At 45.0% G+C, this 25,376-nt stretch overlaps 1 long non-coding RNA gene and 1 pseudogene across 19 annotated transcripts in view; both read left to right on the forward strand.

The window, feature by feature from the left end:
- LOC105725775 (uncharacterized) overlaps window positions 1-25,376 on the forward strand; it is a 277,480-nt gene that overhangs the window by 29,422 nt on the left and 222,682 nt on the right. The gene's annotated exons all lie outside the window — the stretch shown is intronic.
- Window positions 9,712-10,282, forward strand: LOC105725773 (large ribosomal subunit protein eL19-like; annotated as a pseudogene).

Raw genomic sequence — 25,376 nt, forward strand, 5'->3', positions numbered from 1 at the left:
AAAAAATAAATAAATAAATAAAATAAAAAAATTAGCTAGGCATAGTGATGCACTCCTGTGGTCCCAGCTATTCAGGCGGCTGAGGCAGGAGGATCACTTGAGCCCAGGAGTTTGAGGCTGCAGTGAGCTCTGATCATGCCACTGATTCTAGCCTGGGTGAGTGAGTGAGACCCTGTCTCTTAAAAAAAAATAACCAAGGGCGGGCGCGGTGGCTCACGCCTATAATCCCAGCACTTTGGGAGGCCGAGGCGGGTGGATCACGAGGTCAAGAGATCGAGACCATCCTGGTCAACATGGTGAAACCCCGTCTCTACTAAAAATACACAAAATTAGCTGGGCATGGTGGCGCATGCCTGTAATCCCAGCTACTCAGGAGGCTGAGGCAGGAGAATTACCTGAACCCAGGAGACGGAGGTTGTGGTGAGCCGAGATCGCGCCATTGCACTCCAGCCTGGGTAACAAGAGCGAAACTCCATCTCAAAAAAAACAAAAAAACCCCAAAAAAACCAGTAAAGGGTTTGTGCATGGTAAAGTGTCACTTGGAATTGAGAAAGCAACCAGGTTACTAGTACCTTGAAAGAGAGAGACAGACACCCCTTCTCTCCCTGGTCGGGCAGAGAACACCGCTGTGCACATCATTAGTGCCCATTAAAGTGTCCTTTTGGCCGGGCGCAGTGGCTCACGCCTGTAATCCCAGCACTTTGGGAGGCCGAGGCGGGCAGATCACGAGGTCAAGAGATTGAGACTGTCCTGGCCAACATGGTGAAACCCCGTCCCTACTAAAAATACAAAAATTAGCCGGATGTGGTAGCACGCGCCTGTGGTCCCGGCTACTTGGGAGGCTGAGGCAGGAGAATCACTTGAACCTGGGAGGCGGAGGTTGCGAGCCAAGATTTTGCCACTGCACTCCAGCCTGGCGATAGAGCAAGACTCCGTCTCAAAAAACAAAACAAACAACAAAAAAATATCCTTTTATGGGGGCTAACTGTCCTTCACGTTCACCTTGGATATTCCTGTTCAGTGTGAACCTCACCTGCTGTGTGAAGACTTCCAGGTTCAGCTGACCTCACTTTCCCTGGACGCTGCATGAGCTTCAATACAAACACCCAATACTTTGATTTGTAATTTTCTTGTGTGGATTTTTCTCCCCTATCAGGCCAATGTGTCTCTAAATGAGACCTTCCAACCACATCATAGTTTTCAAGGTGGAGCGGGTTAAACATATAGATCCCTCTGAATCAGAATCTCAGTGGGTGGGCCCAGGAATTTGCATCTCTGTTTTTTTTTTTTTTTTTCTTTTTTTGAAGACAGGATCTTGATCTGTCATCCAGACTGGAGAGCAGTGGTACATTCATAGCTCACTGTAACCTTGAACTCCTGGGCGCCAGGAATCTTCCTGTTTCAGCCTCTGAATAGCAGGGACTATAAGCACAGGCCACCATTTCTGGCTGTTTTTATTTTTTGTAGAGATGGGATCTTGCTATGTTGCCCAGGCTGGTCTCAAGCTCCTGTTCTCAAGCCATCCTCCTGCCTTGGCCTCCCAAAGTGCTGGGATTATAGGCATATCCCATGATGTCTGGCTGAATCTGTGTTTCATATGGGAAGTGATTCTTGGGTTCACAGATGTTTTATTTAGAACCACTGCATTACAGAGTGAGTTCCTAAGCAGAGGGACTGCATCTGATACAGCACCATGTACCATGGTCCCCTGTGCAAATCTTACGCCCAATAAATGTGTGTTGTTTGAACGAATGAGGTTTTAGGCAGGGATGTGGGGAGAGTTGCTTTATTCCTTCTAGAACCCCCACAATCACTGTTAGTCCCCATGTTGGACACAAGTTCTCACTGCATTTGTCTGCCACTGGGAAACCTCTCTGGTAAGAATTCCCCTACCCCCCACTGTATAATCTTCTCATTAATACACAACATTGTAAAAGTGATCTATAATTAGATGCTAACCGAGTTTGCCGTAAAATTCGGTGGGCAAGGTCAGCAAGGTAAGCTGGGAGCCAGCTGATTGTTATGATCAATCAATAACCTATTTATTTCCCAACATTTCTATTAACCTCTGCCAGCCAATCACAGTTTCAATTTGAAAGGCTAGGGTCTGCTTTGCTGACTGGAGAAGTCTGATTGAAAGCGGGCCCCTGACACGACCCCAAGGGCGAAATCCAATTAAAATCATTTTCACTGGTAGATTAATATTTTTAGCATGTTCTACATCCTGGGATTCATCATTCCTGGCAATAACTAATGTCTTGTGACATGAGCAGGTGGATTGGCACTGCCATCGATAATAATTATGATTAATTAGCTCATCAGGTCCTAGGATGGCTTTGGGGTGGCAGTTGGTCAGCTCTGGGAACTTCTCCCATCAAACCCTGGTTATGTGAATGTCTCTGGATCATACCAATGTAATGGCCGTTTCTGAATAGGGATGGTGTTTATCTGTCTCTGGGTCTGAAGCTCTCTTGGAACTATGAGTTCCTTGAGGGCAGGTATTATTTCTCATTGCTTCAAGCAAGTCACTTATTGTTTGGCACACCCAGTTCCCCTTTTCTGAAGAGTGTTCTTTACTTTCTGCATCCACATAGCTGCAGTAGAAGCCACCATATTTGTGTAACATGGCCCCACCCCTGGCTGCTGTTGATTGAACTAGGGGTAGAGCCCATCTTAAGCCAAGCCAATGGCTCCATTCTTAGATGTTGTTGATTGGATGAGGGGAAGGGTCCAACCCAAGCTGGGACAATGAAAGCATCACAGCACAACTTGTGGACACGTTGATTGGACAAGGAGTAGAGCCAACTTTAAGCCAAACCAATGAAAACCTGATGGCTCCACCCCTGGATGTGGTTGATTGGATTAGAAGAAGGGCCAAACTCAAACTGGGCCAATGAAAGCCTCATGGCCCCACCTGTGGACACTGTTGATTGGACAAAGCGTAGAGCCCATCTTAAGCCAAGCCAATGAGAGCCTTCTTGGCTCCACCCCAGATGTTGTTGATTGGACTAGAAGTAGGGCCCAACCCAAGCTGGGCCAATGTAGCTCTTCCTTAGGAATGTGGAATTAGGTTTAAGGGAAAGGGTCCTACTGGCCAGCTTGAGTATTTAGGGGAGTTGACTGCCATTGTTTGTTCTGTAAACAGGGAACTAGTTACGAAGGAAAGTGGTGCTGGGAGAGGAGAAAGGAGGAGGGACACAGAAAGCACATCTTAGATTTCCTGGTGTGTCTCAGTTCCTGTGTCCAGGCCCCTCTTGAAACCTGACTGCATTCCAACTCCTTGGTTCTCTTGAGTTATTTCTGCATTTTTATGATAATGACTCTTCCCCCAACCTCCCTTGCTTGGGTTAATTTGAATGAGTCTGTTACTTTCAACCAAACGTATCCCAATGAATTTAGAGGCCAAGAGCTGTCCAATGTCACACTTCAGGCCAGTGAAAAACTATTCTCTTTCTGCTGACTCTCAGATGCAAAGTCTTTTGGGGGAAGAAAGAAACAAGGAAGAAGAAATGATCACGTTTATTGAAGACCTACTATGTATTAGGTGCTTTGCAATGTCGTGTATTTAATGTTTACCAGGCTGGGAGGTAGATTTTATTTTATTAGTTTACAGATGAGGAAACTGAGGCTCAGATATGTTACATAAGTTGTCCAGAGAACCGGGGATTGTATTTAATTATTTTGGTAAATTCCATGATTGCTGAACACCCCATGTTGTCTCTTAAAAAGGGGTGTGCTGCTTTGCTATATATCAGCATGAGGCTATTGAAAGATAATGAAGTAGGCTGGGTTTTGGGAGGCCAAGACGGGTGGATCACAAGGTCAGGATTTCAAGACCAGCCTGGCCAGAATGTTGAAACCCCGTCTCAACTAAAAATACAAAAATTATCTGGATGTGGTGGCACATGCCTCTAATCCCAGCTACTCGGGGAGGCTGAGGCAGGAAAATCACTTGAACCCGGGAGGCGGAGGTTGAAGTGAGCTGAGATCGCACCACTGCACTCCAGCCTGGGCGACAGAGCTGGACTCTGTCTCAAAAAAAAAAAAATGTTAATGAGGTAGCCAGTGGAGACCCTGGGAAGAAGTCAACTATTAGATTGGCGGTCAGCCTCTTGAAGTCCTGTAGAGTACAGACAGAACCAAGAGTTGAGTCATGACCAAGGCTCCCCTACTTTTGAAACCATCTCCTTCTAGAACCCACTCACCGCTCTCTGATTGCTTCAGGACTCAACTCACCCAGACAGCCCCAGCTCCAGCTTCTGGAGACATCTCATTAGTGGGTTCTCTGTAGCCATTCCATCCTTAGGAAAACCCAGGGCAAAACCAGATCTTCCAACAGAGGCTCTACAATGGAGAAATCCCAGTGGACCACAGCACATGATCTGCTTTGAAGTGCTCAGGGATATTTGTCTTCTCACCCTGGGCTAGTGATGGCAAAAGGTGCACCTCCCTCAGGCTCCTCTTAATGTACACATCTGGATTGAACTGAGATTCCTACAGCAGACTTTCCAATGAGGAGTGGATTACAACAGAGAACTAAGTATAATTAGAAACAGTATCCAGACTGATGCATGCTGAACAGTTTCAGCAGGTACCAACAGATATATTCAAGAGTTAGGAAATGTTGGGAAATTCCTATAGTCCCAAATTCGAATCTCCAGGTCAAGTTAGCTGACAATCAAAAAATCTAGCCTAGGAGGCTTTTGTTTTTTAAAAACAGAGTTTCACTCTTGTTGCCCAGGCTGGAGTACAATGGCGCGATCTCGGCTCACTGCAACCTCTGCCTCCCGGGTTCAAGCGATTCTCCTGCCTCAGCCTCCCCAGTAGCTGGAATTACAGGCATGTGCCACCACACCTGGCTAATTTTGTATTTTTAGTAGAGACGGGGTTTCTCCATGTTGGTCAGGCTGGTCTCGAACTCCCGACCTCAGGTGATCTGTGGGCCTCAGTCTCCCAAAGTGCTGGAATTACAGGTGTGAGCCACCGTGCCTGGCCTAGGAGGTCTTTTAACACTGCAGTTTCCTGAGCCTGACTTCTGGGGATTCTGATTCCATAGGTCTGTGGTTTGTTAGTCCTTTTGAGAAGCTTCAGGGAGAATCCTGACAACCAGCCAGGATTAGAGATTCACAAGGCACATTATCACATTAAAGGCACTGAAAAGTCCTGCAACAAAGACACCCATGACATTTAATTGAACCAGTTTATTAAAGTTTTACAAACACAGGTCACTCTTTCTCTATTTTTTGGTATAATACCTGTTTTTGTTTTTGTTGTTTTTGGAGAGATAGTCTTGCTCCGTCTTGCAGGCTGGAGTGTGGTAGTGTGGTCTTGGCTCACTGCAACCTCCACCTCCTGGGTTCAAGCGATTCCCCTCCCTCAGCCCCCTGAATATCTAGGATTACAGGCACACGCCATCACACCCAACTAATTTTTTGTATTTTAGTAGAGATGGGGTTTCACCATGTTGGCCAGGATGGTCTCCATCTCCTGACCTCTTGATCCACCCACCTCGGCCTCCCAAAGTGCTGGGATTATAGGCGTGAGCCACTGTGCCTGACGAGACAATACCTGTTTTTAAAAGGTCTATTGCTCAGAGAGCTTACCAACTTTTCCCCTTAATAATTATACACTAATATCATAAATCTAGCGATTTTTTTCATGCTCTTCCTATCATTTTTTTTTTTTTTTGACGGAGTCTTGCTCTGTCGCCCAGACTACAGTGCAGTGATATGATCTCGGCTCACTGCCACCTCTGCCTCCCAGGTTCAAGCGATTCTTCTGCCTCAGCCTCCCCAGTTGCTGGGATTACAGGCTTATGCCACTGCACCGGCTAACTTTTGTATTTTTAGTAGAGATGAGATTTCACCATGTTGGCCAGGGTGATCTCGAACTCCTGACCTTGTGATCCACCCACCTTGGCCTCCCAAAGTGCTGGGATTACAGGCGTGAGCCACCGCTCCCAGCCATTCCTACCATTTTATAGCATTGGACTATTCTCTTCCTGAAGACAGGAATAGTATCTGTGTTATTTGCAATATGACGCACATGGAGTCTGCGTAAATGATTGAGTCTCTTAAGATCATCTTTGAACAGGGAATGTGGTTCTCTGCCCACCAGTAGGAACATTGATACCAGGGCAAGAGAGAGACTGAAAGCAGCTGGTGGCAGTAGGAAAGCTGCACAGCCATGTTTGCGTGTCAGTTGCGGACGTGGAGTGCCAGCAGTCCAGCTCCTTCTCCTCTGTGCTGTCTCTCCGCTGCTCTGAGATCTGCCTCTTAGCAAACTTGGTCTCCAGATACAAGCCCTCCTGAGACATTTGGTTAAGAAGAGGAGTTGCCCATTTCTCTGCTGCTTCTTCTGTAAGCCACCAGGGGGTTGCAGGGAGCAGTGCTAGGCCATGTAAATGGGCTTCTCCACAGAAGGAACGAGCCCTTGTGTTGGAAATTGGGTTAAATTCAGCATGCATAACCATTCACAATGGCTCTTTACACCCCAGGAGCACTAAGATCCCACTAATCTTCAGTCAAAACAATTAGAGCATGAAGGGTGGTGCATTCATCCCAGAGGCACTGGGCATCGGGAGGTTAGGAAGGAGTGGGACCACCCACATTTGGGGCTTTGACTTTCCAGCCACAATGACAAGGCCAAAAGACCCGGAGGAGGAAAGGGGGTCCGGTCAGAGTAAGTTGCTTCAGTCCATCCATCTCTTTCTCCATGTGGTGGACTCTTAGCAAGTGCAAGTTACTTTAAATGTACCATGTCATTGCAGTCTCACAATAGCTTTGTCACCATCACCTTCTAGCCGAGGAAACAGAGGCACACAGAGGTTAAATGATGCACGCATCAGAGCCCAGCAGAAACAGATGGCACAGTTAAATTAGTCTGGTTCAAGAAGAGTTTAATAAAGGTACCATTCAGAGAGGTGCTGACAGTGTCTTAGTTTTCTCTTGCTCCCTAACAACCACCAACTTAGTGGCTTTAAACAACACCCTTCCATTAGGTCACGGTGCTGTAGGTCAGTAGTGCAGGAAGAGCATGGTTTTCTGCTCAGGTGTTGCTAGGGCTGTGATGTCATCTGAGGCTCAGGGTTCTCTTTCAAACCCTCTCAAGTTGTTGGCAGAACTCAGTTTCTTGTAGTCACAGGACTGAAGTCCCCATTTCCTTGCTGCTTGCCGTCCAGGGACTGCTTTCACCTCCTAGAGATCACCCTCAGTCCACAGGCAACTCACAGCACGGGTGTCTGCTCCTTCAAGGTCAGCTAGTGGCTGTCTCTCACTCTTCAAATCTCTCTGACTTCTGAGGATCACCTGATTAGGCCAGGCCCACCTAGGATAATCTTCCTTTCCATTAACTCAAAGTCAACCTAAGACAGTAGGAAATCCTATCATATTTGCAAGTTCAGGCCATACTGAAGGGGAGGGCATTATTCATGGTGTGTTCACAAGGGAGCCAGAATCTTGGTGATCAGTTGAGTCTTCTGCCCCTCAGAGACAGGATGTGGGAAGTGCAGCTCCCTGGGGATAGCAGTGGTGGGACTTGATTACTACCCCTAGTCATGAATAGATGAGGAGCTGGGAAACATAGGAGAGGGCTGCCTGGCAGAAGCTGGGACCTTTGGTTGTAGGACAGAGCTAGTCCATGGTGACTTGGCTAGAGGAATAAAGAGGTTGACCTCAGTTTCCTTCTTCCCTTTCATCTCTGCTGTTACTCTCCATTGGCTGATCTTAACAAGAGGCTGGAGAAGGGACCCAGCCTATTCATGCAATTAGTGGAGACCTACTTCTTAGGGAGTGGGCAGGTTGGAGAAGGATGGAGAGTGGATCAGGAGGGATGAGTAGATGATATACTGCACAAGTAACTTCTTAGAGTCCCGTACCTTGTAATGACAGAGTTCAGATTCAAATTTGTATCTCTTTAGAGTCTGATCATATCATGCATTCTTCCATTAGCAGGCCCTCTGCTAATCTAACAGTCCAGTGAGAGATACACTTATATTTCTATTTTGTAAAGGTCCAGAGAAGTTAGATAAATAACCCAGAGTCACACAGCGAGCAAGTGGCAAAGCTGGGAGTCTAATTGAATTCCAAAACTTGGCTTCCATCCTTTCCATTTCCATCCATCCATATATATCCATTGACAAATCTATTCATTCATCAGACTCTTACGGCATGTCTTAAGCTACACACTGTGTTCAGAGCTGAATGAAATTACATTCTTTTTTTTTTTTTTTGAGACAGATTCTCCCTCTGTTGCCCAGGCTGGCTGGCGCGATCTCGGCTCACTGCAATCTCTCCCTCCCAAGTTCAAGCGATTCTCCTGCCTCAGCCTCCCAAGTAGCTGGGATTACAGGTGCCTGACACCACACCTGGCTAATTTCTTTATATTTTTAGTAGAGATGGGGTTTCACCATGTTGGCCAGTCTGGTCTTGAACTCCTGACCTCAGGTAATCTGCCCACCTTGGTCTCCCAAAGTGCTAAGATTACAGGCGTGAGCCAGCCACCACACCCGGATAAGATGGCATTCTTATCTGGTAAGGGAAACAGACCTGTATACAGATTATCGTGCAGTAGAGGGGAACAGGAGCTTTGAGAGAGGAACGTACAGTGCTCATCACTGGGCATATGGGAGGGAGAGGTCTGCTTAGCTGGGGGAGCCTGGAAAGACAGCTGTATCCTTTTGAGCTGGGTTTTGAAGGATGCATAAGATCCCAACGAGATGGTGCATCTTGGGAAGGCAGCATATCTTTTTAGCCCAGCTACCTCTCCTTTGCTGGAGCTTCCTCCTTCCAGGGCATGATTTGGAAGGACAGAATTTTACTGTGATTGAGGACACAGAGTTCTCTAAAGTACATAGCCCAGGGGCTGGAATGGTGTGGGGGATGTACGTATGTGTGGAAAAAATCCACCTTGGTTTGAATTCCTGTCTGGCCATTTCTGAAATATATGACCTTATGGCGATCTTCCCCTATGTGGCGACCCTCCCTTATGGCCACCCTCCCCTCTACAGGAGATTTCATAACCCTCCCCTACTGGTGTCAGGTTGACCAGGTGACTTTCGGCCAGTGGGATGAAATTGAGTGGAGGTGGTATGTGCCACTTTTTGGCAGATGCTGTAAAAGCCCTTGTGTGGTCACCTTTTCCTTCCCCTTTTGTGATGCTGTGGGTAATTTTTACTGTTTCCCAAGTGTTGGGACTCACTTTCCCTTTTTACCTTGGCCTCAAGATCATCAGGTTTCTATAAGGGGGTTGATTTTTTAGCCTTTATCCTGGAATGCAGTGAGGAGGGTCAGAGCCAAAACAGAGCTACAAGGGCCTGTCACATTCCAGAGGAATGAATGGTTGCTATCTAAACCACCGAGACCTTTGAAGGCATCTGTTAGCATCGCATAGTGTAGTGCAAGAGGACCAACACAGCAAGGTGTGTTGCCTTCCTGTGTGTTAGTTTGCTCATTTGTAGAAGTGCATTGATAGTTGTAGTTACCTTATGAGGGTCTGGTGAAGATTAGGTGGAATTGCACAGTTTCTAGCCCACAGTGTGTCTACACTTTGCACATGTCTAAGACTCTTCTTCCAGTCCCTTGTCTCTGCCATACTTATTTCTACCCCTGGGCCTGTACACATCCATGCTGTTCTTTTTGCCTGGGGTATTCTATCTTTTCCTCATTCCCTTCTTTACTCAAGATCCCCCCTTTTGCTCCTGGGGTCGCAGCCATGAGTATGCTCAGGCTTCAGAAGAGGCTCATCTCTAGTGTCCTCCGCCGTGGCAAGAAGAAGGTCTGATTGGACCCCAGTGAGACCAATGAAATCGCCAATGCCAACTCCCGTCAGCAGATCCGGAAGCTGATCAAAGATGAGCTGATCATCTGCAATCCTGTGACGGTCCATTCCTGGGCTCAATGCCAGAAAAACACCTTGGCCCTCCAGAAGGGCAGGCACGCGGGCATGCGGAAGGGCACAGCCGATGCCTGAATGCAAAAGGTCATGTGGATGAAGAGAATGAGGATTCTTCGCCGGCTGCTTGGAAGATGCCGGGAATCCAAGAAGACTGATCGCCGCATGTATCACAGCCTGTACCTGAAGGTGAAGGGGAATGTGTGCAGAAACAAGCGGATTCTCGTGGAACACATCCACAAGCTGAAGGCAAGAAGCTCCTGGCTGCCCAGGCTGAGGACCGCAGGTTGAAGACCAAGCAAGCACAACTAAGGCAAGCACCGTGGAGAGCGCCTCCAGGCAAGGAGGAGACATCAAAACTTTGTCCAAGGAGGGAGAGACCAAGAAATAAAAGCTCCCCCTTTCTCTGTACATGCTGGCCTCTGTGATTACATGGATCAGCCATTAAAATAAAACAAGCCTTAAAAAAAAAAAATCCCATTTGCAGACCTAGCTCCTCCAGGAGGCCAGCTAAGGATGGGCTTAGAACCCCAGGAAAGTCAGGTCATGAAAGGGATGAAAAAAGTTGCACTTCAACAAGCAGAATCAGGAAATCTAGAAAAGAGTCCCTTCAACCTCAACATGCACACATATTTTGTGTTTTACGGTTTTGCATTGTTTTAATTTTGATTTACATAAGTGGTTACGGAGGGGGCTCCCTCATCTTTTCTGAGCTTAAGGTTTCTGAAGATATTTACCTGTTCCTTTTCACAAACAGCAGGGCCAGGGGAAAGGGACGGGGAGAGTTCCTCCTGTCGCTGACCCAGGATGGCTAAAAGTACCCCCTTCATAGAAGGAAGAAAATGGGAACAAGGGTGCTGCTGACCACCTGAGGTTGCCTGCATGACAGTTAAGAACATGGACCTCGGGTCAGGCTACTTGGATTTAAGTGTTGGTTCTGCCGTTTACCAGCTATATGAGCTTGGGCGTGTCATTCTTTACTATTGAGCCTCACTTTCTACATTCATAAAATGGGAATTAATAGTAACACCAGCTTGTTGGGTCATGGTGAGGACAACTAAGGCAATGCCCATCGTGAAGCCTGCCTATACAGAGACGACTGATCATTCTGTCATTCCTTATTTATTGAATGTCTGCTATGTTCTAAGTTCTATGAGAGGCACTGGAGATGCAGAAGTGGCCAGGACAGACAAGGTCCTTGCTCTCATGGATTATGTATTTATAAATAAATACATAATGAGTCAGGTTGCAGTAAGGCATATGGAGAAAAAAGGGTAACTGTGGAAAGTAATGGTGAAACAGATTTTATTTTATTTGGACATAATTGACAGATAGATTGACCAATGCCCAAATATAATTGGGTAACGTTTAAGGGGTACAACTTGCTGCTGTAATTTACGTGTATGTTATGAAATGATCATTATAGCCAGGCTATTTGACACATTCATCACCTCACATAATTGTCTTTTTTTGTGGTGAAATCTACCCTCTTAGCGATTTTCAAATATATAATATTATTAACTGTAGTCATTATGCTGTGCGTTAGATCTCCAGAACTCATCCATCTTGCTTAATTGAAACTTTGCACCCTTTGAGCTGTACTCATTTCCCTGTCCCTCTGACCCCTGGCCACCAGTATTTTAGTCTATGCCTCTATGCTTTGACTCTTTCAGATTTCACATATAGGTGAGATCATGCAGTATTTATCTTTCTGTGTCAGACAAATTCTGTTTTAGAAAGGGAATTCAGAAAAGGCTTCTCTAAGGAGGTGGCATTTAAACAGGGACCCGTGTACCAATGCTACAATGTCAAATGGACACAAACTTAAAGCAGCACATATTTATTATCTTACAGTGTCTGGGGGCCAAGAACCTAGGCTGTGTCCTCTGCTTCAGGATCTCATCTGAAACCTACAGTCAAGGTATTGGCTGGGGCTGCAGTCTCACTTGAAACTCAATCGGGGAAGGATCCGCTTCCAGACACATGAGGTTGTTGGCAGAATTCAGTTCTGTGTGGGCTGTAAGACTGAGGGCCTCAGTTTCTTGCTGGCTGTAAGATGGAAGCAGCCCTCAGTGCCTAGATGGTTGTTGACCAGTGGCTGCTGCCACATGGCCCACCACAGTGTGGCTGCTTGCTTCATCAAAGCCAGCAAGGAGAGTCTCCTAGCAAGATGGGCATTAATTACCATCTTATACGATGTAGTCATGAGAGTGGCCTCCTGTCCCCTACTGTATTCTTTTTCTTTTTGCTTTTTCTCTTTTTTTTTTTTTTGAGATGGAGTCTCACTGTGCCACCCAGGCTGGAGTGTAGTGGCACAATCATGGCTTATTGCAGTCTCCACCTCCCGGGTTCAAGTGATTCTCCTGTGTCAGCCTCCTGAGTAACTGGGATTACAGGTGTGCACCACCACATCCAGCTAATTTTTTTTTTTTTTTTTTTTTTTTTTAGAGACAGGGTTTTACCATGCTGGCCAGGCTGGTCTCAAACTCCTGACCTCAAGTGATCCACCTGCTTCGGCCTCCCAAAGTGCTGGGATCACAGTCATGAGCCACTATGCTGGGTCCTCTTTACTGTATAGAAACAAGCTCTTGGTTGTGCCCATAGGTAAGGGTACAGGTTATACAAAGAGGTAAATGCTGAGAGGTGGGGGGCATTGGGGGCCCCTTTGAGTCTATCTGCCATGGCCTATGTGAGGTAGGTGGAGTGAGCTGAGTGGAGATCTGGCCTGCCAGGTAGAGGGAAACAGCAAGAGCAAAGGTCCTGAGGTGGGATCCTGCTTGATGTGTTCAAAGATCAGCAAGGAGCTGAATGAGAGAAGGGAGGAAAATGAGAGACTGGAGAAGGGACAAATCGCGTGGGTCCTTGTAGCTAAAAGCTTGTCTTTTAGATTTTTCCCGAGTGTGCTGAGGAGCTACTGGGAGATTTCCCAATCCATTTGTTTATTTATGTTACTAGATTTTAAGAGTTGTGGTAAAAGACACATGCCTAAAATTTTCCATATTAACCTTCCTAGAGTGGACAATTCAGTGGCCTTTAGTCCATTCACAAGGTTGGGTAAGCATCATCACTGTCTGGTTCCAGAACATTTTCATTACCCTGGAAGGAAATCCCACAACTACTAGCAGTCACTCCCTCTTGCCTCCTTCCCCAAAATCTAGGCAACCACTAATCAGCTTTCTGTATCTATGAATTTGGCTCTTCTGGGTATTTCATATAAATGGAATCATAGAATACGTGCTTGGCTTCTTTCACTTAGCATGTTTTCAAGGTTCTCCATGTTGTCACATTATCAATATTTCATTCATTTTTTATGGCTAAATAACATTTCATTGAATGTATATATCACATTTTGTTTATCCACTCATCTGTTGATGGATATTGGAGTTGTTACAACTTTTGGGCACTGTGTATGATGCTGCCATGAACATTGGTGTACCGGTATCCGTTTGAACACCTGTTTTTAATTCTTTTGGGTATGTACCCCCCCCGACACGTTGAATTGCTGGTAGGTTTAAGTTATTGAGAAACTGTCAACCATCTTTGAAAGTGACTGCACCATTTTACATTTCTACCAGCAGTGTATAAAGGTTCCAGCCTCTCCACATCCTTGCCAATACTTGCTGATACCTGTTTTCATCATTAGAGCCATTCATCGGGGTGTGAAGTGAGATTTTACTGTGGTTTTGATTTGCATTTTTCTGATGATGAATGACATGGAGCATCTTTCCCTGTGCTTGTTGGGTGTTTGCATATCTCCTTTGGGGAAATGTCTATTTGGGTCCTCTGCCCATTAAAAGAATGGGGTTGTTTGTCTTTTAGTTGTTGAGTTGTAAGAGTTCTTCATATCCATTTATTTTTATTAAGCTATTATCACCGCGGTGGTTGTTTCCCCAGTAGGGCTCTGTCGGAATCCCCAGGCATCATGAATGTCCTCTGCTTAGAAGGAAAGGGACTATAAATGCCCCTTCCCTTGAGTAACCCACTCGCCGACTTGTCTCCATCAACTTCCCTCCAGAGAGCAGAGCTAATAATCCTTTTTCTCACCGGCCTCAGCCCTCCTTGAAAATTACTCTGAAGGCTCCCTGGGGCCCTCTCACCTAAATGCCTCCCCCGGGGCTGCTTAGATGGCTTTGTGGGGGGCTCTCCAGCGGGGAGAAGGAGATTCTCTGGGGAGGAGCATAAGCTTCCAACTCCCTAGACCTGTCTCACCTCCCACCCCAGTGGGTTAGAGACTCTGGGGACTCCAGGATGAGCCCAGAGTCCTGCCTGCATCCGCCCTGCTTAGCCTCTGGCCTCTTGGTGAGGCTCAGGGACAAATTAGGAAGTTAATCCATCCAGGGAAGCCTGCAAGCACTGTGCAAGGAGTCAGAGAGAGCCCTGTGGCTTCTGGTCTCTCGTCTGCCTCCTTGAGACTGGGGTCCCTGGACCTCATCTCTGAAATGGGCCTGAACCTGTGTTGGAAGGAGCCAGTTTGAACCTTTCAGATCCAGAATTCTGTAATGGGCTTAAAAAAATATTTTATTTAGAATATCTTCTCCTCTAAGAAGTTCCTATTCCTTCCAGTTGCATTAGGTGACTGCACAGCTACCTGAATTTACTGTCTTAGGTGTGTCTTTTTGGTTGTGATTACTTCTTTATACATCTCTTACTCTTACTGGATTGTCAGAGGGTGCAAGTTGATTGTTTCAGTTTTTCTGAGAACTCTTTGAGGATTTCCTGTTGTCTTAGGGTGAAGACCAGATCGTTACCTGGATGGGTTTTCATTATCTCCTTTTTCTTTTTTCCTAGACATGTTCTTGTTGCCCAGGCTGGAGTGCAATGGCATGATCTCAGCGCACTGCAACCTCTGCCTTCCAGGTTCAAGAAATTCTCCTGCCTCAGCCTCCCAAGTAGCTGGGATTATAGGCACCCACCACCATGCCCAGCTAATGTTTTATATTTTTAGTAGAGATGGGGTTTCACCATGTTGGCCAGGCTGCTCTGGAATTCCTGACCCCAAGTGATCCACCTGCATTAGCCTCCCAAAGTGTTGAGATTACCTGGTGAGCCACCAGGCCTGACCATTGTCTCCTTTTTCACTGTCACTTTGCATGGCACTACCCCTCGATCTCTCTAGTCCAGCCAAAAGGGTTGCCTTTGGGTCCTTGGTGCATCCTACCACAGGGCCTTTGCATATGCTGTTCTCGTTACTTGAATGCCTTTTCTTTCCCTCCTCATCTTCTTTGCTTCTTCTTTAGATTTTAGTGCAAGCTTCACTTCTTCAGGGAAACCTTCCTGGATTCCCCAGATTAGTTCAAATTCACATCATCAGCTCTGTGGACCTCCCCTCTGTAGCCCTGACTACTCTGTTACCTTCATTTTAGGATAAATAACTGTTTCCCCTCATTTGCAAAGGAATCCGAGAGCAGGGACTCTGAGAGCAGGGACCATGCCTCTTGGTCCTCCATTGTAGCCTCAGTGCCTCATTCTCCTCAACACAGGTTTATTTAACACCTGCTCTCCTCCAGGAACCGTCCTCCATTGTAGCCTCAGTTCCTGGAGGAGAGTTGGTGTTAAATAAACCTGTGTTGAATGGCAAAAAAGTCTCCGTGCTCTCAGAGTCCAGATCAGGACCTGGCAGGTAGCAGGCATGAAACACCTTGTTCCATTATGCTGAATAAATAGAGGGGTTCTCTGAAAGGCAGTGGATCCAACCTCTGCTTCTGTGTGGCCTCAACTGCATGTGCACTGGGACAGACAGATCTGTGTTTGAGTGTGGGCTCCTTTCCCTTCCACCTGTGTTACCTTGGGTGCCTCTTTTCCTTCTTGGAGCCCATTTCTTGATCTGTCCACAGGGGATCTTCATTAGGGGCTGCTGAAGGGATTTCACAGCTAATGGTTTTGTAAGCCCTCTGTTAACTGAAGACCTTTGCAAATGTACTTGAAGAAATTCTTTTTCTCCCAATATCTTCCACAGAGATTGGTGGTCAGACCAATGTGGATGCAGAGCTGATGTCTCCTCCTCCACTGGTGGTGCTTGAAAAATGGTGGCATGAGGCTGAATTTCCCCGAGCTCTGAATGACTGGGGAGAGTGGCCACAAATCTGAACAGCCCAGATGTAATTTCCAACTCTGGGCACCTGTGTCTTGCAGAAGGGAGGAAGGTGGATAGATTTAGCTGCGGGATGTGCAGTGCTTGGTCCTGTCTTCCTGCTTTATGGGTGCGAAATGTGAGACACGGTCACACTGCATGCAGCCCCTGCTCTCCCCCACTGTGTCTGCCTCCTTGTGACTAATATATTTTCTCATATGGTTTCTTCTAGCTTAATTGTAAAATGACGCATGCTTGTTGTAAAAACCAAAACCAAACAACCAAACAATACAGCAGTGTATAAAATAGAAAATGTTGGTTCTTCCTGCCCCACTCGAATCTCATATTCTAGAATAATCAGTGTAGAGTGTGCCAGTGAGCACCACCAGCTCCCTGTCTCTGTAGTGCACATCAAACATATTAGCAGTTTCCTGAGGGATGTGGTTTGGCTCTGTGACTCCACCCAAATCTCATCGTGAATTGAAAATCTCCATGTGTGAAGGGAGGGAGGTGATTGGATCATAGGGGTGGTTTCCCCTATGCTGGTCTCGTCAGAGTGAGTGAGTTCTCACGAGATCTAATGATTTTATAAGGGGCTCTTCCCACTTCTTTTCGAAGGTGGCTGCTTCCCCTTCTGCAAGGATAGTAAGTTTCCTGAGGCCTCCTAAGCCATGTGGAACTGTAAGTCAATTTAGCTTCTTTATAAATTACCCAGTCTCAGGTTTTCCTTTATAGCAGTGTGAAAATGGGCTAATACACTGAGAGTAGAGAGATAGATAGCAATAACTATTAATTACCAATTGCATACTATGGGACAGGCATTATGCTCTAAGTCAGGAGTCCCCAGCCCTCAGGTCATGGACTGTGTTAAGAACTGGGCCGCACAGCAGGAGGTAAGCTGCAGGTGAGCCAGTGGACATTCATCTATGTTTAGCAGCCACTCCCCATTACTCTCATTACTGCCTGAGCGCTGCCTCCTTTCAGATCAACGGTGGCATGAGATTCTCATAGGAGAGCAAACCCTGTTGTGAACTGTGCATGTGTGAAATCTAGGTTGCACGCTCCTTATGAAAATCTAATGCCTGATGATCTGCCACTGTCTCCCAGCACCCCAGATGGGACTATCCAGTTGCAGGAAAACAAGCTCAAGGCTCCCAGTGATTCTACATTATGATGAGTTGTATAATTCTTTCATTATATATTACAATGTAATATAATGGAAATACAGGGCACAATAAATAAATCCAAGTGTGCGGTTGAATCATCCTGAAACCATCCCCACCCCCACCATTCATGGAAAAATTGCCTTTCACAGAATTGGTCTCTGGTGCCAAAAAGGCTGGGGACTGCTGCCCTAAATTTTTAGAAGAATCAAATGAATTGATTCAAGGCTGGTAGAAAAGTTGCACCCATTTTACAAATGAGAAAACCGAGGCCCCAAATTTTTAGTAGCTAGTTCAAGATCACACAGCTAATCATTAAGTAAGAGAGTAAGGATTTGAATCTTCTACATATTGTTTATTTAGTACAATATATATGCATGTGTACACACAAGTACATAGAGGTTTTACTGCAAAAATAGATCATATTTTTGGTTCTGAAGCTTTACTTAATAATGCATTGCAGGTATCTTTTCAGGTCAATGTAAATAAATATACATTTAGTTTAGTTTTTTTTTTTTTTGACAGGATCTTGTTCTCGTCGCCCACGTTGGAGTGCAGCGGTGCACTCATGGCTCTCTACAGCTTCAAACTCCTGGGCAAATGTGGTCCTTCCACTTCCTGAGTAGCTAGGACTGCAGGCTAATTTTTTCTATTTTTTATAGAGATGAGGCCTTGCTATGTTGGCAAGGCTGGTCTTGAACTCATGGGCTCAAGAGATCCTCCCACCTTGGCCTCCCAAAGTGCTGGGATTACAGGTGTGAGCCACCACACCTCGTCCATATTTACTTTTTCAAATATTTTAATATCTGAAGAGGATTCTAGAGTATGGATGAGCTGAAATTTATACCAGTCATTCCCAAAGAAGAAACATTTGTTTCTAAATTTTTGTTCAAAAAATTTTGTTATGGTGACCATTATTTTACAGATGTTTTAAAAACATTAAAAAAATTTTTATGCACATGGTAACCATTCAAGTAGTTTTTTGGGGTAATTCCTGTCTGTCTCCTGGTACTCTCAAAAGGGGAAGTCATTGTTAGCAGTTTTTTTCTGGATTCTTCCAGGAAGAGTGTGTGCTTTCAATTGTGTGTATATATAAATATATATATATAAATGTATATAAACATATACTCACATACATATACACACACATGTTTTGGTAGACAAGTGATACTGTATACACTGTTCTGCAAACTTGCTTTTTTTGTTTAATTATATATGGAAAATCCATATAGATTTCCTGAATTCATATTTATGTAACTTTGAAGGGGTAATATACTCATTACTCAAAGATTATAATAAAATATGTAAAATGTATTTGAGTGTAATATAGATGAATGTATTTGAAGGAATAGAGTGAAATGTTTCCTGCTTTCATGGCACCCCCATAACTATGATTGTTTTCATACGATTATATTAGCTTAATATCCTTCCAGAATTTTTTTTACATATATACTTATATATATATATACAAGAAAATATATCTGTAATCTTATTTTAAACTCCTTTTAAACTCAAGAATAATACAATCTGTATATATTTCTACATTTTGCTTTTTTTCACTGAAACTTGTAGATATTTTCATTTCAGTACATAAACAGCTTCCCCATTCTTCCTTTTTTCCCTTTTTAAACAACTGCATATAGTACAGCATTTCATTCTACAGATGAATTAAACCATGTCTCCTTCTTTTAGAAATCATTACTTTAATTCATTAAATAAACAATGCATGCATAGGTACAAAACTCAGAAGGTACAGAGGAGCAGTCAGTGAAAAATCACGTTCTCCCATTTTTGTTTCCAGGTCTTTCAATTCTTCTATTTGGGGGTAACCATGGTTCCCAGTGTCATGTTATCCTTCTTGAGATGGGCCGTACATTATGACTGAGTATATGTGAGGTACATATGAGCAAGTATAAACACACACACACACACACACACACACTCTCTCCCTCTCTCTCTCTTTCCTGCCTGCCTGCCTTCCTTCCTCCCTCCCTCCCTCCCTCCATTCCTTCCTTTGTTCCCTCCTTCTCTCTCCTTCCTGCCTTCCTCTTTCTCTCTTTCTTTTCTTTCTCGGATCTCACTCTGTCACCCAGGCTGGAGTGCAGTGACACGATCATTGCTCACCACACCCTCTGCCTCCTGGGTTCAAGCAGTTCTCCTGCCTCAGCCTCTCAAGTAACTGGGATTATGGGCACCCGCCACCACACCCGGCTAATTTTTTGTATTTTTAGTAGAGACAGGGTTTCACCATCTTGGCCAGGCTGGCCTTGAACTCGTGACCTCAGGTGATCCACCCGGTTTGGCCTCCCAAAGTGCTAGGATTACAGGTGTGAGCCACCGTCTTTCTCTTTCTTAATGGCTGTGTGGAATTCCACTGCCTGGATGGACCATCATTTCTGTAATCAGTCCTCTATGATGCAACATTGCATTATTTTCAGTCTTTTGCCACCTCAAGTGATGAGGCTCTGATTAACCTGCACAAACCCCTCTGTGCTCAGGTGTGGATGCATCTAGACACATCATCGCTGAGCTCAAGGGCATGTGCACTGACAAGTTGAGGCACATTGCTAAGTTTCCTTCCAAGGAGGTTGTCACATGCAGCTCTATATGGCCCCAAAATGCCCAGGGTCTGGGCTGGCACACAAGAACTGGGGAACCAAGGGAAAGTTGGCCAAGTTTTTGGTCAGCCTTCCCCTTTGCGTCTCTCCTTCCAAGTTTTCATAACCAGCCTTCTCTAGGCAATGTGCTTGCTCTTGAACCCTTGTCAAATGAAGGCTCTGTTAACAGGCCTTATTATCATTTAGTCCATCACCCCCCAAAGGCTCTTCTCTGGAACACATTTATTTTTTTTTTTTCTTTTTTGAGACAGAGTCTTGCTCTGTTGCCAGGCGCCAGGCTGGAGTGCAGTCGTGCGATCTCGGCTCACTGCAACCTCCGCCTCCTGGGTTCAAGCAATTCTCCTGCCTCAGCCTCCCAAGTAGCTGGGACTACAGATGTGCTCCACCACGCCCAGCTAATTTTTATATATTAGTGGAGACGGGGTTTCACTACATTGGCCAAGATGGTCTCGATCTCTTGACCTCATGATCCGCCCACCTCAGCCTCCCAAAGTGCTGAGATTACAGGTGTGAGTCACCGCACCCGACCTGGAACACATTTCTATAGATAAATATGGAGGGTAAAAATTGCCTCCCCAATCCAATGCACCTGAGCAATGCTGAGTTAAGTGATATTAAAACAGGTGTTTTGTTGCAGGACTTTTCAGAGCCTTTAACATGCTAATAAACATTGGGATGTCTAAGAGGTGTTAGTAGTGTCTAAGAGTGGTCAGCATTGCTTTGACCACACAAGTTCAGAAAGGCTGACATGATCTCACTGCTGCATTGTACTGAAAGAGAGGCTAATGCCTAGAGAAGAAAGGTGAGTTTTCCAAGGTCACACAGCAGGGGTGGTGATCTGAATCTCCAGTCCCACTATGAAAGTGACACCAAGAAAGTACTCTATGCTCCTTCTCTGTAATGGGTAACTTGGTGCCCTAAAGGGACACCAAGACATCTGTAACACACCATCCTGGAGTAGATCCTCTTTAATTAAAAAAACTGGTAAAGTCTGAGTACAATCTCTAGTATTCTTAATTGTAGAAGGCACCAACATCACCTTCTTAGTTTGGATAAATGCACTGTGGTTATTTGAAATAGTAGCATTGGGGGATGCTGGGTGAAGGATGTCCAAGAACCCTTTGTGTCATCTCTGCTACTCTTCTGTAAATCTAACATGATTTCAAAATGAAACCTGCATATATTATTCATGCCAAACCAAACACTGAGTCATGTACTAGATTCAGCTATAGATAAACGGAAGCAGACCTAGAATAGTTTAGACTACCATCTGCAAATACCTTTGGAAAAATACACAAACATGCTGATAATCTTATTTACCTGGGGAGGGGCAGGGCAACTGGGTGGCTGGTGAGTCAAAGGAGAAAGCCTTTTCTGTGTAGCCTTTAGTATCTTTTGGATTTCAAACTTTGTCTTATTTTTTCAACAACTAAATTTTCAAAATAATTCAGGGGAGAAAAACTTTAATGAAAACATTTTGAGTTTGACTTTTTTTTTGGAAAATATAGTGAACATAGTAGAAAAAAATAATTGTTGATATTAGTGTTTCTTGGAGTTTCTCTGATGTGCCAGTAGTAAGAGTTTATATTATGTGCTGTGGTAAGCACAGAACAGGCATTATCTCATTGAATGTCCACAACAATGTGTGAACCCCATTTTTTAGAAGCACCCCTTGTCTGACATGTCACATAGTGAGAGAGCTGAAATGTGAGGCTTGGTCTGCCTGGTTCTGTAACACGAGCTTTTAATTGCTACTTCTACTGTTAAGGTACAGTTATATACACAGGAGGGTATGGGAGCAGACACAACAGGGCCTTTTGGGGCCTCGCCCATATTACCCTGGTAGGTGCCAGTTTTGTGCATGCCAGCCTGACTCCCACATTTCTGCATTTTTTTCCTAAGGGAGCTCTCTTTGCCCACTGAGGTTGCTCTGCTGGTACTCATGGCCAGCTGGAGGTGCTGGGGGATTATACCCCCACTTCCATCAGCTCTCATCCAATGACTAATAGTAGTTGGTGTATAAATACCCCAGCTCCCTCCCCTTGTGTAGTAACTCTGAGGTGCAGTTCTACACCAGAAAGGTAGAGAAAACTGCCCAGAGTTATGGCCTTTTAAATTTTTACATTAAAATTGCGGTATCCTTTATATTCCATGAAATTCTTTTTTTCTTTTCTTTTTTTTTAACTTTTATTTTAAGTTGAAGGGCACATGTGCAGGTTTGTTATATAGGTAAATTAGTGTCATGGGGGTTTGTTGTACAGATTATTTTATCTCCCAGGTATTAAGCCTAGTACCCGTTAGTCATTTTTTCCTGGCCCTCTCCCTCTTCTCACTCTGCACCCTCCGATAGGCCTTAGTGTGTGTTGTTCCCCTCTATATGTCAATGTGTTCTCATCACTTAGTTCCCACCTAGAAGTGAGAACATGTGGAATTTTTTTTCTGTTTCTGCATTAGTTTGGTAAGGATAGTGGCCTCAAGCTCCACCCATGTTCCTGCAGAGGATATAATCTCATTTTTTATGACTGCATAGTATTCCGTGGAGTGTATGTACCATATTTTCTTTATCCCATCTATCACTGATGGGCATTTAGGTTGATTCTATGTCTTTGCTACTGTGAATAGTGCTACAGTGAACATACGTGTGCATGTGTCTTTATGATAGAGCAATTTATATTCCTTTGGGTATCTATCCCAGTAATAAATAGGATGGCTAGGTTGAATGGTAGTTCTGTTTTTAGGTCTTTGAAGAATCGCCACCCTGTTTTCCACAGTGGTTGAACTAATTTACACTCCCACCAGCGGTGCATAAGCATTTGTTTTCCTCGGCAGCCTCGCTAGCACCTTTTTTTGACTTTTTAATAATAGCTATTCTGACTGATGTGAAATGATATCTCACTGTGGTTTGGATTTGCATTTCTCTAACGATCAGTGATGTCGAGGTTCTTTTTTTTATGCTTGTTGTCCACATGTATATCTTCTTTTGAAAAGTGTCTGTGGCCGGGCGCAGTGGCTCACGCCTATAATCCCAGCACTTTGGGAGGCCGAGGTGGGTGGATCACGAGGTCAAGAGATTGAGACCATCCTGGTCAACAAGTTGAAACCCCGTCTCTACTAAAAAATACAAAAATTAGCTGGGCATAGTGGCGCGCGCCTGTAGTCCCAGCTACTCGGGAGGCTGAGGCAGGAGAATTGCTTGAACCCAGGAGGCGGAGGTTGCGGTGAGCCGAGATCGCGCCATTGCACTCCAGCCTGGGTAACAAGAGCGCAGCTCCGTCTCAAAAAAAAAAAAAAGAAAAGTGTCTGTTCATGTCCTTTGTCTACTTTTTAATGGGGTTGTTTATTTCTTGTAAACTGGGTTAAGTTCCTTATAGATGCTGAATATTAGACCTTTGTCAGATGCATAGTTTGCAGAAGTTTTCTCCCATTCTGTTGGTTGTCTGTTTACTCTGTTGATAATTTCCTTTGCTGTGCAGAAGCTCTTTAGTTTAATTAGATCCCATTTGTCAAATTTTGCTTTTGTTGCAATTGATTTTGGCATCTTTGTCATAAAATCGTTTACCATTCCTGTGTCCTGAGTGGTATTGCCTAGGTTTTCCAGGGTTTTTATAGTTTTGGGTTTTACATTTAAGTCTTTAATCCCTCTTGAGTTAGTTTTTATATTGTCCTTTATATTCAGTGAAATTCTTAATGCTAAGTACACAGTTACATGAGTTTGATAAAGGCATACGCTTGTGCAACCCACATCTCTATTGAGAAGCAAGAAGTACCACAGAAAACTTCATTGTGCCCCTTCTCCGGTAATTCCTTCATACCCAGAAGCAACCACTCATCTGATTTCTATTACTGTAGGTTAGTTTTTCTTTTTCAAGAACTTTTTGTAAATGAAATCATACGCAGCATGTACCCTTTCCATTTGGTGTTTTTACCTAGTAAAATGCTCCAGAGATTTCTTCATGCTGTAATGTATGTCAGTAGCTCATCCCCCTCCCCACCTTTTTTTTTTTTGAGACAGAGTCTCACTCTGTTGCCCAGGCTGGAGTGCAGTGGCATGATCTCAGTTCACTGCAGCCTCAACCTCACTGGCTCAAGCCATTTTCCCACCTCAGCCTCCCAAATAGCTGGGACTATAGCCACATGCCACCATGCCTCGCTAATTTTTGTACTTTTTTTTGTCGAGACAGGGTTTCACCATGTTGCCTATGCTGGTCCTGAACTCCTGGGCTCAAGCAGTCCTTCTGCCTTGGCCTCCCAAAGTGCTGAGACTAAAAGCTTGAGCCACCATGCCCGACTACTCATTTCTTTTTTTATTGCTGAATACTGTGGATAAACCTCAGTTTCTCTGTTCTCTTGCTGATGACATCTGAGTTATTAGTGGGTTTTACCTATGATGAGTAAAGCAGCTATGAACCACTATGCCCGGCTGCCACATCTTCACATTTCTGAGCTCTTGGTGTCTATTTGCCATTTTGCCCCCACATCCCGGGTCCTCCCACTTTCTGCTAATGCATTTAAAGGGAGAAGGGATAGGTATTTATAAAGCACCTACTATGTGCCAGCCTCTCTTCTAGGCCCCTCATCTAGCCCACTTGATCTTCATGGACACTTTATGAAGTAGGCACTATTGCCTCCAATGACGAGAAGGGGAAATTCAGTCTCCTGGGGGTTATGTCACTTGCCCAGGATCATGAGGTCCAGTACTCTACCCCCTTACTATTACATATATGTTCCACAGAGCAGCCCATCAGCACTTTCTGGAAGCTGATTAAAAATGCAGAATCTTGGCCATGCATGGTTGCTCACACCTGTAATTCCAGCACTTCGGGAGGCTGAGGCAGGTGGGTCACCTGAGGTAAGGAGTTCGAGACCAGCCTGACTAATATGGTGAAACCCCGCCTCTACTAAAAATACAAAAAATTAGCTAGGTGTGGTGACGTGCGCCTGAAATTCCAGCCACTCGGGGATCTTGAACCCAGGAAGTGGGGGTTGGTAGTAAGCCAAGATCGCGCCACAGCGCTCCAGCCTGGGTGACAGAGCAAGACTCCGTCTCAAAAAAAAAGAAAAAAAAAATGCAGAACCTTAGACTCCATTTTACTACAGAGTCAGAATCTGTGTTTTATCGTAATACTTCACCAGTTAAGTGGATGCATACTCAAGTTTGGGAAGCCCTGGGCTAGACCATGGCGTCTTCAAAATCAAGGACCTCTCTGGTTCACAGCCACGTCTTTGGCTTCCTCAATATGTGTGCTTAACACACAGTAGGTACTTAAACATGAATGGGCTAGCCAATGGAGTGCACAGCAGTGAAAACGAAGCTGACAACTTTGATAAATCGGTTGGATGCCCAAGGGCACAGGGGACCTGCCTCTGTGCCCAGACAGCAACCTCCACTGCACCAAGAACCACCTTCCCCCTGCCACTTCTCCCCTGGGTGCAGCCACCAAGCCTCCCAGTACAGACTGAGATTGTCTTCCTAGGCATAGGTCTGGAGAGCAGAATGGGTGAGCAGGGAGGTGTAGACACTGGATGGAGGAAAGCCAAGGGGCAGAAGGGCTCTGGGGTGGGGGCTGCAGTCTCAGCCAACCCCATCAGTTGTCCCATGATAAATGCTGGTCATTGTCACTTTGAGTCACAAGC

This window comes from Aotus nancymaae, unplaced genomic scaffold, assembly GCF_030222135.1.
Source record: "Aotus nancymaae isolate 86718 unplaced genomic scaffold, 86718_ANA_hifiasm-v0.15.2.pri h1tg000076l, whole genome shotgun sequence".
Classification (NCBI taxonomy): domain Eukaryota; kingdom Metazoa; phylum Chordata; class Mammalia; order Primates; family Aotidae; genus Aotus; species Aotus nancymaae.